This window comes from Protopterus annectens, chromosome 2.part0 (genome assembly GCF_019279795.1).
Source record: "Protopterus annectens isolate FY-2018-M chromosome 2.part0, PAN1.0, whole genome shotgun sequence".
Taxonomy (NCBI): domain Eukaryota; kingdom Metazoa; phylum Chordata; order Ceratodontiformes; family Protopteridae; genus Protopterus; species Protopterus annectens.
In genome coordinates this window covers 613,282,177-613,300,817 of record NC_056728.1, presented here as the reverse complement: position 1 = coordinate 613,300,817, position 18,641 = coordinate 613,282,177, and positions in this window count along the sequence as shown.

The following is an 18,641-nucleotide window of genomic DNA, read 5'->3' as shown; positions in this document are numbered from 1 at the left end:
ATTCTATCAGTACTTCAATGGATTCCTGATTCTTTATTTACTTGACATTTGATGACCAGGTTAGTCCGTCTGAGCTTGTGCCCCTTTTCAGTGGAGGCCCAGGGAGAAAATCTCCAAAAAACAAATTTTAAATAGCAATAAAATATATAAATTCACTAATATAAAATGCACAGCATAACTGAGAAAAAATAAGTTTCATAAGAAGTATAAAGTCAAATCTATCAGGAATGGAACTTAAAACATAATTAAATCAAGAACTCTGTAGTAGGGAAGAAGAAGAGAAGTAAGTAAAGAAGTGGTTAGTAAGAGGAAGGAGAGATGAGGAAGAGGAGATATGTCTAAGAATCAAGTGTTTAGGTATCAAAAAATAAGAAGAGGGGTAAGGATTGAGAAGGGTAAAGGTGAAAAGTAGGTAGTAGAAATAGTTCAAAGCAGAGAAATGGCGTAGGAAGTAAGTAAAAGGAAGAGGAAGGGGGTAGAAAGTGAAGGGAGGGGGTGAGAAGATAGGGAGGGGGAAGTGAAGGAAAAATATTAAGTGAAGTGATTGCAGTTACATTTCCAGGCAGACATTAGGTGATTTTTGAGGGCAGTCTTGAAAACATTTTTATGGGTTATAATTCTAAGGGACATAGGAAGCTTATTCCATGCTAGTGTGAGGAGGTAGCTATAGACATTTTGTCCAAATGATTTTTGGGTTTGTAGACTTGTAGGAGTCCTAGATCAGAGCTCCTTAGGGGATGTAGAGGGTTATAGAGAGAGATGATACAGGATATGCAGCAGGAGGATGGTTTATTTACGACAGAGTGGATGATAAATAGTTGAGTAAGTAAGAGGTGGTTGGGAAATTCTAGCCAATTAAGAGTTTTAGGAGGAAGACAGTGGTGAGATTTAGGTGGCATGTTAGCTGCAAATCTAGCAACTTTATTGTATGTGGTTTCCAGTTTACATAGCAGAGTTGACTGTAGGTTAGTAAGGATTTGAGAGCAGTAGAAGAGGTTAGGTAGGAGGAAAGCTTGGGAAAGTTAGAAGTAAGGGACTATTGGTGTCTATAGAGTAAACCAAGCGTTTTATGGGTTTTCTTTATAGAATGGTATACATGTAGGTCAAATTTATGTTGGTCATCAATAATTACTCCTAGGAGCATTGTGTGAGAGTCAGATGAAATAGTAGTGTTATTGAGGGAAGAGATTGAGAAAGAGGGCTTGAGATAATTTAGAGGTTTAGGTAGGAACAGGAGATGTTTTGTCTTTTGGGGGTTCAGTATCAGTTGTTTGCTAGAAAGTCAATATTCAGTAAGACTGAATGAGGTTTGAGTGAGTACAGGTCAGAAGGGTTGTCGGCAATGGAGATGGTAGTTGAATCATCAGCATAGTGTACAAGGGAAGAGTGAGGACTAGATGTATGTAGCTGGTTAGTAAAGATTTTAAAGAGAAGAGGACCAAGAATAGAGCTTTGTGGGGCACCCATTTCTATGGGGAGAAAAGGTGATAGACTATTGAGCCATCTAACTGATTGCTGTCTGTTAGAGAGGTAGTTAGCAAACCAAGAGATAGTAGAAAGGGAGAGATTAAGTTCAGCCAGTTTAGAGAGAAGGATAGGGTGGGAGACAGTATCAAAAGTGTTAGAGAGAGCTAGGAAAATGCAGGACATTAGCTTGTTGTTATCTCTGGCTATGGAGATGGAGGTAGTAAAGGAGATGAGATCTGTTGTAGTACTGAGATGGGGGTGAAAGCCATGCTGGGTAAGGGTGATACCGTTTTTATGACAGAGATAAAACATAAGTTGTTTATGCACACGGTGCTCAGACATTTTGGTGAGGGGAGAGAATATTGCAATGGGACAATAGTTAGAAAGTTCAACAGAGTTACCCCCTTTTTGAACAGGTATAGTGTGAAATTTCTTCCAAAGAGTTGGGACAGTAGATTCAGAGACTGAGCGATTAATGAAGATAGAAACTGGATATGCTATGGAGCTGGCACCATCCTTTAGGAAGACAAATGGCAGGTTGTCAGCAGAAGGGGAACACACTTTAATTTTGAGTAGGAGTTTTTTAATATAGGCAGTAGGTATAGGATTAAATGAGAAAGGGCAGCAGTGTGGTATCGTCTAAGAAACATTATCTTAGGATATGAATCAGGACAATGCTCCTCTATTACACATGTAAACAATTCTACAATGTCAAAACTTTTGCTTCATGGATTCTACACAACTGTTTTCAAGAAAATAATGTTGTATCTTTCGGCTTTTCCCGGTTAGGGGTCGCCAGAGCAGAACTCCGGTCCAGTAATGATTGTTACAAATCTAAAATTACACTATGATACAGTCCTTTTTGTTTTAACCCTCTTTTCTTTATTACCCTCATATTGTAATCTTAAGACTTTTGGACAAACTTTCATAGCCTTATATGATCATAGGAGGTTACTAGGCTAATGGTCCTAGAGCCTTTTTAAGCCTAGTAATCATGCATTAATGTTCCTAATTATTAGTGCCCATGGGCTAGAATAGCTTTGGTATATTCCTATGCCTTAGATAATCTACAAACTGCCACTGCCCATAATGGCCACAGGTGACAAATCAGGGATGAATTAGTGATTTCCCATCCACTGGTCCACATGGCATTTGAATGGACTTAGGGAAGAGCTCTGTTTCACATGAATGAGAAGTCTGTTTCAGAGATGGGGTAATCTCTGAGACATATACCTGTCCCTCCAACATGTTTTGTTTATGTCACAAAGTTTAGATCTCCAGATCAGGTAATTCTAGTCCTGTTTATTTTCCAAATGTGTAGCAGATCCATTGGGGCTGGATCACAGAATGCCTCTGTAGTGAAGCATCTATTTTGGGAGGCTTGCACCCTAAATGTTTGTCAACAGACAGTATATTATAGTCTAGATGTAATGAATGGTAAGCAATGTGATCATATTATGACTCACCCAAAGTATGCTACTACATTACTTCATGTTCTGTATTATAACTCACTGTGGTATAGTACAACTAAGTTATTTCTGCTGCATATTTGAGATACTTTATTACTATTATATATGCTTTGGGTGGAGGGGTCCCTGCATCATCCTACAGAACTCCTAACCAATGCTCCACATCCATGCTGGGTCTGTCAGCTATTTCTCAGGCCTCCAGGCTTCCTCTGATATTAGATAAACCTGGTTATGGACCTTAATGGCATTCAGGGGGTCTTAGCTATTATAATGTCCTACCTTCCATCCCCCTCCCAGGTGATTAGTTGTAGCATCAACAGTTGGGTGAGCAATGGGGGACATTGTGGATTATTGCTCCACCTCTGCAGTAGCTCAGCCATATCCACCCAGTTACCACCAGGATTATACCTCCCTACAAAAAAAAAAATATCCTGCCTTCACCAAGAATCATCATAAGTTACACTCACATCACTGCCCGCCATTCCTCATAACACTCATTCCTCTGTGCCACTCTGCTAGTTGCCCCTGCCACTAATCTAACCAAGATCACATGAGGCACAGTCAAGGCTTTGTCCCTCTATTCCGTGTAGCTATGCATTGCATCAATTCATTGCCATGCATGATGGAGCAGTACTAATACACCAGTCTTGTTCATGTTTTATGAGACTGAGACAGTCAGTTCTTCAAATCCCCTAAAGTAGATTACTTTTCGATGCAATTGCATTGTTTTACAATTATAGGAACCATGCTGTTCATTTTAATATCTTGTTGCTGAAACAGTATGCACTTTTGTCTACCTTAGGAGCATGTTAAATTGCTGAAGGAAGTTTTGGTGAACATAAAATGTTAAAATACTGTTTTCTGAAACTATTTTCATTGGCAGTGGAGTTTGCATCTCTCTCTCTCCACTGTTGTACAATCTCATACTAGGTATATACAAGTCTGGGTGGTTGTGGGGACTGTCCCCTCATAGTGTGTGCAGGGGGTGCTTGCCCTTTTGCAAAATATGGTTTGCTCTAATGTTTGCTGGATGTAGTTCCAACAAACAATTTTCTTATTTTTTTTTATTTTACCTCACTGAAACTACATTTGGTGAGTCATCATGAACCCATCTACCCATACCTTTCAACTGTTCAGATTTTCACAGAATGTCTAGATTCGTGACTTATATTTTTAGTCTGCTTCTCATAAAATTTGTGGTTTTCTGGCAAACCATTGAGGATTGAAGTCACTAAATAATGACAGACATTTGACTTCTTATCCTTCAGAAAATGCATACTAATACAGCACCTGTTAGCCCAGCACATTTCTAAGTTTATAACATTTAAAATATGTCCCTATTTTGTAGCCTTTGTCTCCTCACAAATGTTGGCTTTATAATGATCTTTTGTGATAAGAGGCCAACAGGTATGCATCTACCTCAACTCCACTCTATATTACTATGATAAAACTTAAATTAGATTATCACGGAGGAGATTTAATTGGCTCTTTTATTATTCTTTTTGTAAATATCATTTTTTTTTTCTGTCCACTATATAATAACTGCTCTTCGGCTATCATTTTAAACACAATTTATTTTTGATTTTTATGTGTAGATAAAACATAAAACATAATAGTATAGCCTAGCATGTCAACATGGGAATAAAAAACATGAAACAGACAAGCATTTGAGACAGCACCATAAAACATTGTATTCATATTTTCTATGCATTTGTCCATGTTGCAGAATAAATGTCCCAGGTAAAGAAAGATGAATGAAAAGGTAAAAATCTGCTGATACCCAATAGCTATGTAAACTATGTATTACAACTAAACACTAAATAATGATTTTTTTTTTTTTTTGGAATTTCCTAATGCACCTTCAAAGATGGGATATAAAAAATCAATCCCCCAGATTCAGCAAGTCCTGCACGGTGTGCAGAACTAGTGCAGGAGCTCCATTGGGCAATATGTCTGCCGTGCGATCCAGGAATAAGCTGTAGGGATATGCACGAGCGCTCCTGCACTAGTCCTGCATGGACTCAGCCCCTGTAAGCAAATTACCCCATTTTCAGGAGAAATCCATGCAAATGAGGTGAATTTGTGATCTAGGAAGCTGGAAGCCAGCTGTGCATGACTAGTGTAATCTGCAGAAATGTACTCCGCCAGTAACTGAGTTCATTTCTGCAAACTACAAAACGGAGCCATAACAGCTCCAAATAAAGGGTGGATATTATGTAGAAAGCATCCCAATGGGCAAGTATAAAGCCATTGACATGGAACACAGTTGCAAAAATAAAAAAAAAAATCAACTTTTATTTGTTTAGTTGATCTCGGCTGTTTAAGCATAGGGCAGCGGCGTGCAAACAGGATCGGGTGAAAAATAAGAAAAAAAAAATAAAATAAGCATTCTAACCAAAATCACTATTTTGCCAATATACTCAATGGCAGGCAGAAAACAAATTGGCTAGTGAATGGTGGTTGCTAAGGAAGGAGGCCAGGTGTGGGACCTGTAACTATGCATCAGCAGGCAATCCTATGCAATGAGGAAAATGATACTGAATCCCAGATTTCTCCTGCATGTTAGTCAGCACCCAACAGTGTAAGAGCAGGAATAGCTTGATGTAAGCCTAGGAGTTAGCTGACATCATAGGGGTGTGTGTCAGGCTACTGTAAGTGGATTGGAGCCCTGTGGCTCGGGTTTGCCCTAAGCTTAGCTAAGCAAGGGTGTGTGTATGAGGCTGCCTAGCACTCTTTACATTGCCTAAGTGGGCGTGTGCACCACACACCAAGTTTTAAAGGAAAAAAAAATGTAAACCAGGAAATAGCAGCTCTGTGCACATTTGAGCACTGTGTTTGTGCAGCGTGCCCAGTGGCTTAAACAGGAAGGCAATGGGAAGGGAAAACAGCAGTAGGAAGGTAATCTAGCTGGCAGGTGAAATGTATCAGAATCAGCCAATTACACAGGCAGCAGACCAGCCCAGCCCAGAACACTACTATAAACTATGCAAACACCTTTCCCTCAGGTTTTTCCCACATACTCTACACCACCGGTGTGTACAAGCGGGAAACTTTTAACAAACAAAAAACAACAAAATGATAGGGGCTGCAATAGCTATCATACAACAACATGTGGAAGAGTCTGAGGATGGTGAGGATGTGAATGCTTTCGACCAACCCACAGTGAGGAGATGGAGAAGACTGTATAGACCCAGGGTAACCTAACAGGGGTTACATGAGCTGGAGAAAGTGGAGCACTATAGGGTGGACAGGGACCTTCTACAGCAAATTGTTGAGCTGTGCCGGCCATGCCTCACACACAGAACTAACAGAGGGGAACCCATCCCAGTGGATATCAAGGTATGTGTAGGCCTAAGAATACTAGCTACAGGTACCTTCCAAAGGCCAACCGAGGAAATCATGGGGATCTCGCAGGCATCAGCATCCAGGGTACTCCACCAGTCCATGGATTCCATGTCAGCACATGCTGGTGAGCATGTATATTTCCTCAACACCAGTGTGGCATTAGCTAGAAATATGCATCTCTTCCACCAAATAGCAGAATACCCTGAGGTAGTGGGTGCACACACATATGAATCAAAGCACCACCCAGTGATCAGGGTAGGGTCTACATCAACTGCAAGAGCTTCCCCTCTATCAACTGCCAGGTCATGTGTGATGCCCAGGGCATCATAATGAATGTGTGTGCTGGTTGCCCTGGAAGTTATCATGATTCCCACATCTGGCATCTGATGCAGCTGTAATAGAGATTTGCCAAAGGTGACATCCCTTATGGTTACCTAGTGGGGGATGCTGGTTATACACTGGAGCCGTGGCTGATGACACCCATCAGAAATGCACACACACCTGAATAAGAACTCGATAATGATGCACAAGCACAGACCAGAATTATAATAGAGCATGTGTTTGGGATGCTCAAGTCACAGTTCCAGTGCCTGGACAAATCCGGTGGAGCCTTGCAGTACTCACCAGCTACATGCACTCAGATTACCATCATATGTGCCATGCTACACAATATGATCCTGCGGAAACAGCTGCAGCAGGAACAGCATGGGTTAGGACCACACAGTCCCCCACCATTGCCAAGGCCTGCACAGGCACAGAGTGACTCAGAGGAGAAACATCCTGAGTCTGCCCCAGTAGGTAGAAGGAGGCATGCCCAGTATGCTCTGGCCTTGGCAAAGAGGCAATGCATAGCACATACATTGACACAGGAGGGACCCAGGGAATGACACCTCTCTCTGACTCGCACATACAGTAAAAGGGATGCCAAACATGACACTACCTGTGCTCAGCCATGTGTAGGGAGTGTACTATGTGCATCCAACATAGGCAGCCCTCCAGCACCACCCTCAATGCTGGCACACCCACAAGGTAAGTCACTCAACTTACCAATCGCTGAATGTAGATGTATGTGTTGTTACCTGTATCTATGGTATGGATGTGAGCATGCAAAGGAATCGGGTGGCTGAATGGGATGATAGCAGATAGTAGACACCTATAATGGCAGCATGAGATCTGTAACAAATACAGGTGTCACCATAGTAGCCAGTACTACACATGTTGACAAAACCCACTGCAGGAAATGTGCTGGGCCACATGTGTGTCCATATGACACACACATGTCAGTCAGGGAGGTTCACATACCCAACAACAGTGACAGCCAGCAGGACAGGTGTAGACAAACACAAACAAACGCTGTGCTAAGGCCACTGAATGATGCCTATGAGTAACCCCCCCCCCCCCCCAGGTTTACACAGACAGCCAGACTACATCAGTTCAGGCAGTGGGATGTTAGTTCTGAAGGGTAATGAGTCAGAAACTAATATGTAGGTCAATCAAATGTAAGACCTGTAGTACACTGATATGCCTCTAGTCAGCATGATAGGTTAGAAAACAGAATAACATGAAGTATCTGACATACCAGTACAGTCATAGCAAATGTGTACAAGTGTCAGATAGCTCTGGGAGACTGGGATTTCTTTAAGTGGAACATATCCATCAATTCCAGGTTTGACATGCCTTTATATGTCAGAGAGAGGTCTCCTCGAAGTAAGCAGTATGCAACCGAGTAGAGTTGGAGTTTCTTGAGCCGGTCAGCATAGGGCAAATGTTTGAGGCTAGCAATCCTCTTGGTGAGGTACTTTTGGGGCCTCTTCAGTTGTTGTAGGTGTCTTGTGAGGTACATCCCAAATGGGGCATTATTTTCAATGAGGGGTTTGATAAGTGATGAGTAGAGGGGGATAATGGCTTCCTTTTTTCTAGGTTTGAACCCTTTTGTGATTAGGTGGGCCTGTAGAAAGATTTTCTGACCACTGTGACAATGTAGTTATCAAAGGAGAGGTTACTATCCACTTGGGTCCCAAGGTCTCTTATCACACTTTCTGTGTTAAGTGAACTTCCCCCTATTTGGTAATTCATGGGTACCATGTTTTTTCCAAAGGGGATAACAATGCACTTTTTGGCATTTAGCTTGAAGCCATGATTTTGGCGCCAGGTGTCTGTCTTGGTGAGGCCCTTTTGCAGAATGTCTACATCGGCAGAGGAATCAATAATGGCACCCAGTTTGCAGTCATCGGCAAACTTGGTTAGCCATAGACCCCCAGAGTTCGCTTGCACTTTGGAGAAGTATATACCGAACAGGAGAGGTCCCAAGACTGAACCCTGGGGCACTCCACTTGTCACTGGTTTGGAGTCGGATCTAGAGTCTGCAACTCTCACCATGTGGGTTCTGTCCATGAGCTAGTTGGCCACCCATCTCATGATGTAAGAGTTTATTTTAAGGTTGATGAGTTTATCTATGATTCCTGAATGGGGGATACTGTTGGAGACTTTAGTGAGGTCCAGGTAGACTGTGTGGACCACCTTGCCCTCGTCTATGGCCTTGGTAACTGTTTCAAAAAAGTCTACCAGGTTTAGGAGACATGATCTACCCTTCACAAATCTGAATTGGGTAGCATCCAAAGTTTGGATGTTGCCAATGTCTTTGTTTATGAGTTCCATGATGATATGCTCCATGGCCTTGCAGGCCATGCTTGTCAGGCTAATAGGTCGATAGTTTCCAGGGTCTGTGGTGGCTCCTCCTTTGTGGAGTGGGATAACCGTTGCTGTGCACCATTCTGTGGGCACATAGCCTGTGGTGAGGCTGTGACTGAACATGGAGTTTAAGGTGGGGGGGCTAGTTCATTTTGGAGTTCGTGTAAGACACAGCCTGGGTTGTTGTCTGGCCTCATGGATGTTGTGTTTTTGGCTTTAGATAGTGCTGGTTTTACCTGCGTGTTTGTGATTGATGTGGCTCTACAATCATCTGGTATAGTTATAAGCCCTTTGGAGAGGTGAGGGGGAGTAAAGTTTGCACTGAACCTATCTGCCAAGATATTGGCAATATCAGTTGGCTCTGTATATTTTGTGCCATTCTGTTGTAGCTCAGTGCAGAAATGGGTGTTGCCATGGAGATTCTTGACATAGCTAAATAATGCCTTGTAGTTGTTTTTGGAATCCGTGGCAATTTTTTTTTCAAAATTAGCTTTGGAGGATTTTATGAGAGATCTTAGTTTCTTATTGAGGCCCGTCAGTGAATTCCTCCATTCCTGGGTTTTTACTATCTTTTGCAACAGTTTCTTCCTTCTGTTGTAGATTTTGTTAATGGCAGGGACCCCCAGATTGGCTTCCTTTTTTTGAGGGATAGTGTCTTGGTTTTGTTGGGGATAGCACAATCCATGCACTCATGGAGGTGCTTGTAGATTGCATTTGTGTAGTATTCAGCAGTTGTGACTGTATTAACTGTGTTATCCATCTGCAAGGGGTGTCACGAAGTTAGCCACCTCCGTTTTGAGTAGTGTGAAGTTCACTTTGGAGAAATTTTTTTACGATGATTTCCTTGTGTGGGGGTGGGGTCAGGATGTGGATATCTAGGGTGATTAGTTTATGGTCTGATCTAACAAGCAAGGAGTTGATCTCGGGTGTTGAGCACTAGTCACCCATGTTGGTAATGACCAGGTCCAGAATATTGTTGCCCCTGTTGGGGTGTTGACAAGTTGATCCAGGGCATTAGAGTTTATAAATTCCAGGAACCATTGAGCAAGGGGATTAGTACAAGAGTAGTTTTCCCAGTTTATGTTCGGGTAGTTGAAATTGCCCATTGTTATGGTATTTGATTGGACCCTCATTTTTTCCAATGTCCCCAGGAATACGGACTGTGGGTCCTGGGTCATAGTGAGGGATCTATAACAAGCTACAATTTGAAATGCATTTTTGCCCAGGGTTAGATGCACTTGGATGATCTCAGAGGCATCGTAGTTTGCAACTATCCTGGAGATGTGGATGTCCTTGATGAATATGGACACACTTCTGCCATTCCTGTTTCAGTCCTGGCTTTGTGGCCGAAATGTGTGGCATGAATTATAGCCTGGTAGTGCTGGGCTGCTCTCAGGAGCCTTTAACCAGGTCTCAGTCACTGCACAGATATTGATGTTCTCCATTTTGAGGAGTGCCTCAAGTGAGTGCATTTTGAGGTTTAGACTCCTAGCATTGAGCAGCATTGCCCTCATTTTTTTGTCACCTATAGTCCTTACGGTGGTGGGTTTGTCTTTTGAGCCTTGCCTAAAAAAGGCACTATGGGGGTGGCAAGAGCCTTGGCCAATATCTTGAATCCCAGGGGTGACAGGTGCAGGCCATCTCTGGTGAAGCATCATGGCCTGTTATGCATGTCATCCCAAGCAGACAGATACTGGATCCCCTTTGAATGACACAATAATCTTAGCCAATTGTTGAAGTTGATCACCCCATCCTTGTACTCTGGTATAATTCTTGGTGAAGGCAGGATCCTACTCAGGGCTAGGGTCATACATGCCTGGGCTACAAGATCGGAGAGCTCTTCCATGTCTCTTTTCATGTAGTCCAGTGAGGTACATCTCAGGTCATTTACACCAACATGGAGAATGACAGAGTCATATTTGTACTTACCTTGTAGTGACCTGAGTGCAAGCATTATGTTGCAGATTCTGGCACCTGTCAAGCAGCTGATAGTGACCTTCTCTTTGTCCAGCCTGGTGAGTGGGACGTCGGTGTGCCTGACTATAGAGTCACCTATCACTAGTGTGTTTGGTATGTTGTTTTGCCCTATGGGCTGTGGTTGTGTGGCACACTGAGTTTGTGGGCTGTGTGTTGTTTGGGGTGTGTTGGTGGGAGAAGGTTGCTTGTGTGTCTCCTTTGGAGGTCTCTGTTGCCTAGGCAGATTTAGATTTTTATTCAGAGCCTCTGTATATGTCTTGGTGTTACTATGTGTGGATTTTGGAGGTGTTGATTTAGTTGGTCTATGTGAACTGAGTGGGGTGCTGCGAGTTATTACCTTCTCCTCTTGACTGTCTGTTCCAGTCTTGGTTGGAGAGAGCGTTGCCTCTAGATTCGCTGTATAACTGCATCTCTTGCAAGTGTTAGTATTTGGTGGTAGGAGGAGAGGGTTGTCTGTGTATGAGGCAGTTGTAACATTGCCTCAAGATGCCCAAGTTCATCAGGTAGGCTGGAGAGTACACTGGGAGCTGTCTCTTGGACATGCCTGAATAAGTAGTAAAGACTGTTTGCTTTTGATAAGTGGGGAAGTAGCTGTCAAGTAGGGAAGTATATAGACTATTCCCTCCTGGCAGATGCAGGGGTTGAGTGGTAGGGGTTATTAAGTGCTGCGGCAGATTTAGAACAAGTGCTGGGCTAAAAGGTGCGGGTCTGAGTGCTTAGGCTGAAAGACTGACTAGTTATAAGGGAAAAACTGAAGAGCAGAGTCTGTGGTCTGTCTTATAACAGAGTAATGCTGTAGTGTGACATAGTACTTTGGTAGGGGTTCTAGTCCCAAAGCTGGCAAGTGTGGTTGTTTGTCTGTGTGTTTCTTTGTGTAGGGAGCAATGCATATTAGGCTAGTCACACTCACTACAATTCAAATGCTCTACTTTGGCAAGGCTGCTGATGTCATTCACTGTGAAATACACCTTTGGGAAAGAGTCAGCCCAGTGATCTCTGTGGCATGTCCTATACCAGTGTAATGCTGTAGTGTGATATAGTACTTTGTTAGATGTTCTATTCCCACACATGGCAATAATGAATGCTTGTGTGTGTGTTTCTATGTTTGTGTAGGGAACAATGATTTTTAGGCTAGTCACACTCACTGCAATTCAAATGCCCTACTTTGGTAAGCCTGCTGATGTCATTCACTGTGAAATACACCTTTGGGGAAGGAGTACTTCAGTAATCTCTGTGGCGCATCTTATAACTGCATAATGCTGTAGGGTAATAAACTAGCTAGGTAGGAGTTCTAATCCTAGACATGGCAGATGTGTGTATCTGTGCTTGTCATTCATATCCTGTGTGGAGATGGCTGTGAGTGTGTAACAACTGGACTCATTGTGGAGTGGGTTTTGCAAATTTCTTATATGGTGGCCTTATTATATGTCACAATGTCCACCTTACAAGGATAACAGATGTGAAATAGCCGAGAGGCTGGCATGGCAATCCATAATCCTGCATGTGACATCAAGGCCTGGTGAACAAAGTTAGCAACCCATGTATTACACAGAGAACACTCTCAACACATGTCTCATACACAAACACACTTGCCTAGGCAACAACCGCTATGTTGGTAGTACCTTGCATATTGCCCATAGATAGCAACCATGGTGTGATTCCAGTGGACGGCAGATGGCATGGCACCCTGTCCATCAGTAAAATACACACGTATGAAAACCAAAAAAGCAACAGCAGCCAATGTTCCTCAGCCTCGAACTCAATGTAAAGGACACACGTAATTCAGCCTCAACCTGAGGTGTCTGAACTGTTAGAAATGTTCGATAGACACGGAATGGAACTATTGGAATTTATTATTAAAATAAATAACAAACATATTGATGAACTTTTAATTGACATTGAGGAGTACAACAATTGTATTTTAAGTGATGTTAATTTTAACAAAATAAATTTCAGGTATAATAACATGTTTGACAAAGTGGAACATGAAGTAGGGATTAATATTGAGAGGGAGAAAAGAAAATTATTGAGGGATGAATTTGAATATAAAAACAATAAGGCATATCCCTTACCCAAGGCATATTGTGAAGGTGAGGAATGAGGGGTACATTCTCAGGCACAAGAAGTTGAACAGGGAAGAGTGGGACCCAGTAACGGACAGGGGGGTATTGTTAATCATTATGATTCTGACTTTCCATCACTCAGGAGGTCAGCGAGATTACAACACAAAAATAGTTTTAGGGATGATCAAGTTTTTTTAGGAGCCCAGGGCCCAATGAGGAAAAACAGTTACAGGGGTCCACTTGTCTGGAAGAAGAACACATACCCTTAAATTTTGACAACGTCAGGAGAATTAGGCTTGAAAAAGGTTCCATTAGTTATGAATATGATGGTTTACTTTGTACTTATAAAGGTTTTAATATATTTAATTATGGAGGGATTGAAATTACCAGAGACATTTTTCATTTATTTATGAAGGGTATTAAATTTGTCCCATCACACAAAGTGAGAATTAGTGACACCTTGACTGAATTAAAACTTTTTGTCAGGAAATTAAATTTGGGTCTCATTTTTAATGACTCTAACAGACAAATTAGTAGGGAAGGAAATGTTTTCTCCTTTAAGAAGAAGAGTTGCTTCAACCCCCCCCCCCCTGCATCCGTTATTAAATACTTTTGAAAGAATTTGTTGTCAGGAAATATATCAAACAGTGAAGGAACATAAACCGAAGTTCTCAAATTTAACTAAGAATGAAAAATTAGTTTTAGAACAACTGAGGAACAACAAGAATTTAAGGTTTATGAAACCTGACAAAGGAGGTGGCATGACAGTGGTTAACAAAAAGATTATAATAACAAAATTTCTTGCATGTTACACGATGAAAGTAAATATGAATGTGTATCTCGAAACAAAATCAATATAGCAAGCAAGAAAATTAGTCTTTTTTTGGAAGATTCTTTATTTCAGGGGGTAATAAACGAAGAGATTTTTAATTTTCTACAGATAGAGAAACCTAAAATTCCTATAGCCTTTGGGATACCCAAGACGCATAAAGATGTTTGTGACCCCCCATATAGGTTAATTATAGCTGGACAAAATAATATGACCTATTCCTTAGGTGTATTTGTTGACAGGATGGTTAGGAAACATCTGGTGGCTATTGAACATTTGCTTGTAGATTCTTGGGATTTTTTAAAAAGAATTAAGAAGGAACATTATAGTAACCAAACAAGCTTTTCCACTATAGATGTGGTGGACTTATTCACCTCTATTCCTCACGAGAGCGGTTTGGAATTTTTTCATGATGCTTTGGTGGAAAAAAACAATTTAAATAATACTATGATCAATTTCATAACTGAGTTAATGGAAGTAATTTTGAAAAACAATTATTTTAGTTTTGAAGGGGAATTTTTCAGACAAACTACTGGTGTAGCTATGGGTAGCAGTTGTGCACCCCTTTTTGCTAACTTGGTTTTCTATAAATGGGAGACCAACTTTGTTTTTGGAAGTCCTTTTTGTGACAAATGGTTAATTTATCTGAGGTTCCTTGATGACTTGTTTATTTTGTGGAAGACTGAAGGTTACCATAATGAATTTTTAGATTTTTTAAACAACAGATGTGAATATTTTAAGTTTACAGGAGTGGGTGAAAATTCTGTTATTAACTACTTGGATGTAAAATTGTGTAAAGATCTGACACAAAGTTGTTTTCAATCAAGTGTGTATATGAAAGAGACTTTTTCCAATGACTATCTTGACTTTTTAAGTTGCCATCCTTATTATGTCAAGAAGAATATAGTCAAAGGACAGATGGTCTGGGTAGTTAGAATGTGTTCTAAAAAGGAGTTGGTAACTATAGAGACTGAGAAATTGAGTGAAATGTTTACAACTAGAGGTTACCCCACGAAATTTGTTGCAGACATTAAAGAACAGGTGGTGGGTGAATGGGGTTTGAGATACAAACCTCTACTTGGAAATTCTGAAGGGTGTTCGGCTTTAGGAAAGTTCAACTGTATAGACCATTCAAAATCTATGGTTTTGACAATGGGTGAAACATCATCCCAGGTTAGAAAGGTAATTAGTAATAATTGGAACATTTTTAAAAGCAATCAGGAAGTATGGTCTATTGTGGGTAACCAACCGGCCTTCACTTATAAGGTTAACAAAAATTTAAAAAGTTTATTTGAAGGCAACTGTAAAGTTTGGAAAAAAGATGGTAAAGGAACCAGCCGTTGTGGTAATTGTGATTATTGTAAATACATCATTTCACAACCTGTGGTACTGTTGGGACCGTACAAAATCAAGGTTCAATTTTGTGTGGGGACTTGCAATACCCCTGGGGTTGTTTATTTAGCTTTGTGTCAGAAATGTTACAATTACTATGTAGGAAAGACAGAGAGGAAATTCCGTAGAAGAATTTACGAACATTTGTATTGTATTTCCAAACACGATGAGAACAATGCATTATCTAAACACCTAGAATTATTCCCAGATCATGGATTTTTGTTTGGTATTTTAGAAGTAGTAGGGAAGGATATAAGGGGTGGTGATTGGAACAACCAACTTTTAAGGGCTGAAGTAAGGTGGCAATTGGAATTGAATGCCACGGTCCCTCCTGGACTCAATGATCATATCAGTATTAAACCTGAGTTAAAATATAGAGCAAATGTATTATGAATGACATCACTTTATATGATTTATTTCAGTACTTTGTCACACATTTTTAATTGTTTTATACTGTTAAGAAAAAACACAATTTCATTACTGTTTTATAATATGTTTTTTATAATATATTTATCAAGCAAGTTCTTTTAGAAGGTGTACTGCATTTTTACATTCCATTTTAAGAACTAATTGTTAATTGATTACTTAATTGGAAGGATTGGTATTTAAAGGTGTGGATTATTATGTGGAGTGTTCTGATGAAGTCATTTGATGAAAGCGCTTAACCTACGTGTGTATCTTAATAAACTGTGTTTGAGGCTGAATTACGTGTGTCCTTTACATTGAGTTTGAGGCTGAGGGACATTGGCTGCTGTTGCTTTTTTGGTTTTCATTCGTGTATTCATTTGGGCACCTTGTTTTTTTTCATTTGAAAATACACACGTACATGCAGACAGTGTGCCTTCACTATGATCCCCACTGGACGCCTACAACAAATGTGACCCACAAAGAACATACCATGCTTATACACATACTCTGTATGGGCAGATGCTAGTGACACCAAAGAATACCTGTATCATGCTAGCAATGTAAGTGCAGGGTCAATCTGCTGTCCATTACCTGTTCCCAACACATGAGGCCAGGACAGACACATCTGATTATAACAATCTGTGTACACAACATGGGGCAGACACCCCAGGTACAGTTCCATATGTCACTGTACATGCATGTGGGACATATGCACATTCCAGACAGCGTCCATGTCATTGACTAAAGAACACATACATGTCAAGCATTGAACAACAATAGCCACACACAATAGCTACCCAGGTGACTGGATGGTGAATACAATACCCACCTATGTGGGCCATTCCAGGCACTACACCCCTGAGCCACACTGCAGACCATTGTTATGTGGCCTGATGCCAAGCTATACCCCTCACCTAGCTTTGTATAACCTTCTGGCATAGTCAACCACTAAGCACCCATGAAGCAATGCACGCATGCATGTCAGTACTGGTACCCTGTGTCTGTGTGTGTGTGGTGTATGATGCTTTTGACCACATTCACACTCACTACAACCCCCATTGGCATACTGAAGTATGTTGTCTGATGTCAGACACCTCCGCATACCCTTTGCCCATATAACCTCCGAATAACCCCTGTGGTGCATGTGATACCTGCACAGTACTGTACTGTAGTAAACTAACTAGTGAGGAAGTGTATTTCTGATCCTGTCGAGTGTGTCAATGTGTGCAAGTCCCTGAGAGAGTGTGGCTGTGTTGATGCTGACACCTGTTCATGCAGACAGGCACGTGTACTACACCTACCGTATCGCTACCATATCACTATTGCAGATGTCACTCACCATCACATATACATTTGGAGAGCTCCTAAACATGTAACCTATGTGGTGCATCCAATAACTGCATAGACATGTGACAGCAATACATAGTCAGGGGTTTGATACCCTGTACTGATAGGTGTGTGACACAAACATGCTTAGGTTTTACTCTCCCACCCCCTCCCTGACTTTTCCTTGCCTCTGTCTGCCTCTCTCACTCCCTCTCTGGTGGATGTGGAGAACTACACCTGGTTTGCTTAGGCAGCAACATGTCTTTTGTAAGTGATGCTCATGATCAGCTGATGGCCTCTGCATGGATCGCAGCCCTCCTCTAGCTGACTGCATGTGGAACAGTTGTGGTAACATCCCCATAGTCAATTGCATGGAAACACACTCCAATATCTAGGAACATCATGTTCGTGTTGGGCAGTTTCATTCACTGTGAGCAGGACCTAGATCTGGTGTTTGACAAACAGCATCACAGATGGATTGGGGATTTACCTCTAACAACATACACTGTGGAAACAGGCCAACACACAGGTGGGGTTTGTGCCTGACATGACTACAGAATGAAAGTGTTGCTATTCTACATTTGGAGTAATGTTAGTTTAACAGGGTGTGTATGGATATGGCTGGTCTACATGTTTTAATACCTGTCATGACAGTGCTATGTTTCTGAGGAAACCCCCATCTGTAGGGTCATTTGCAGACTGGGCAGTGTGTGGTGCCTTTTGTTTCTTGTGTTACTCACAGAGCACCAATCTGTGAACTGCAGAAGCATAGTGTGAGGATTGTAGTCAGTACATGGTGACAGCCATGAGAGTTACTGACTTCATATCCCTCATAGGATATATGTCACAACAAACCCTGTTATACCACTAAATGTATGAGGTTATCACAGCAAAATGTCAATATTGGCCCTGTGTTTGTGCCTCCAGTCACAACTCTGTCAACCTTTGTGCAATTGTGGAGCAGCATGTAACATCAGATAGAACAGGAGCAAGAAAAATGACAGCTACCACAGTTGTTAGAGGTAAATCCCCAATCCATCTGTGATGCTGTTTGCCAAACACCAGATCTAGGTCCTGCTTACAGTGAATGTAAAGGCCCAACACCAACATGGGGGATCACTTCTGTAGCTCTGCTCGATAGGGGCACAGGAAAATAATTTTCTTGGGTGACGAAAGCCAGGGTACCTTTTTGGCTAGGCTTATATAGGCCATAGGGCCAATAGCCTAGCACCTACCTATGAACATATGAACCTATGTCATGCCGTAAGAGGTGCATATTTTCCGTTCACCATAATTTATTGACATCATATCTGATAACAAACCAGTGAGATTTCAGACTGCTACACATATGTATAGAAGGGGTTATATTTGAGAACATAACCTGGGCATTCTGTGGTTGTGTATACAGTACTGAGGTCTGTGTATGTACGGTGATTGTCAAAAGTGTGTGTATTGTGAATATGTACCTTGGCCTGTGTACAGACTGTGGTAGATGTCATTGTTCTTGGTCCAGTTCCATCTGATGTTACATTCTGCTCCACTGTATGTTACCCTATCAGCCTACATGTTTGTAGGGCCAAACACACACATGTCCCATACCACAGACTGGCATCGGACCACACTGTGTAGTGGCCCTGTATATGTAGGGTTAGTGTGTGAGTAGCATATATGAGG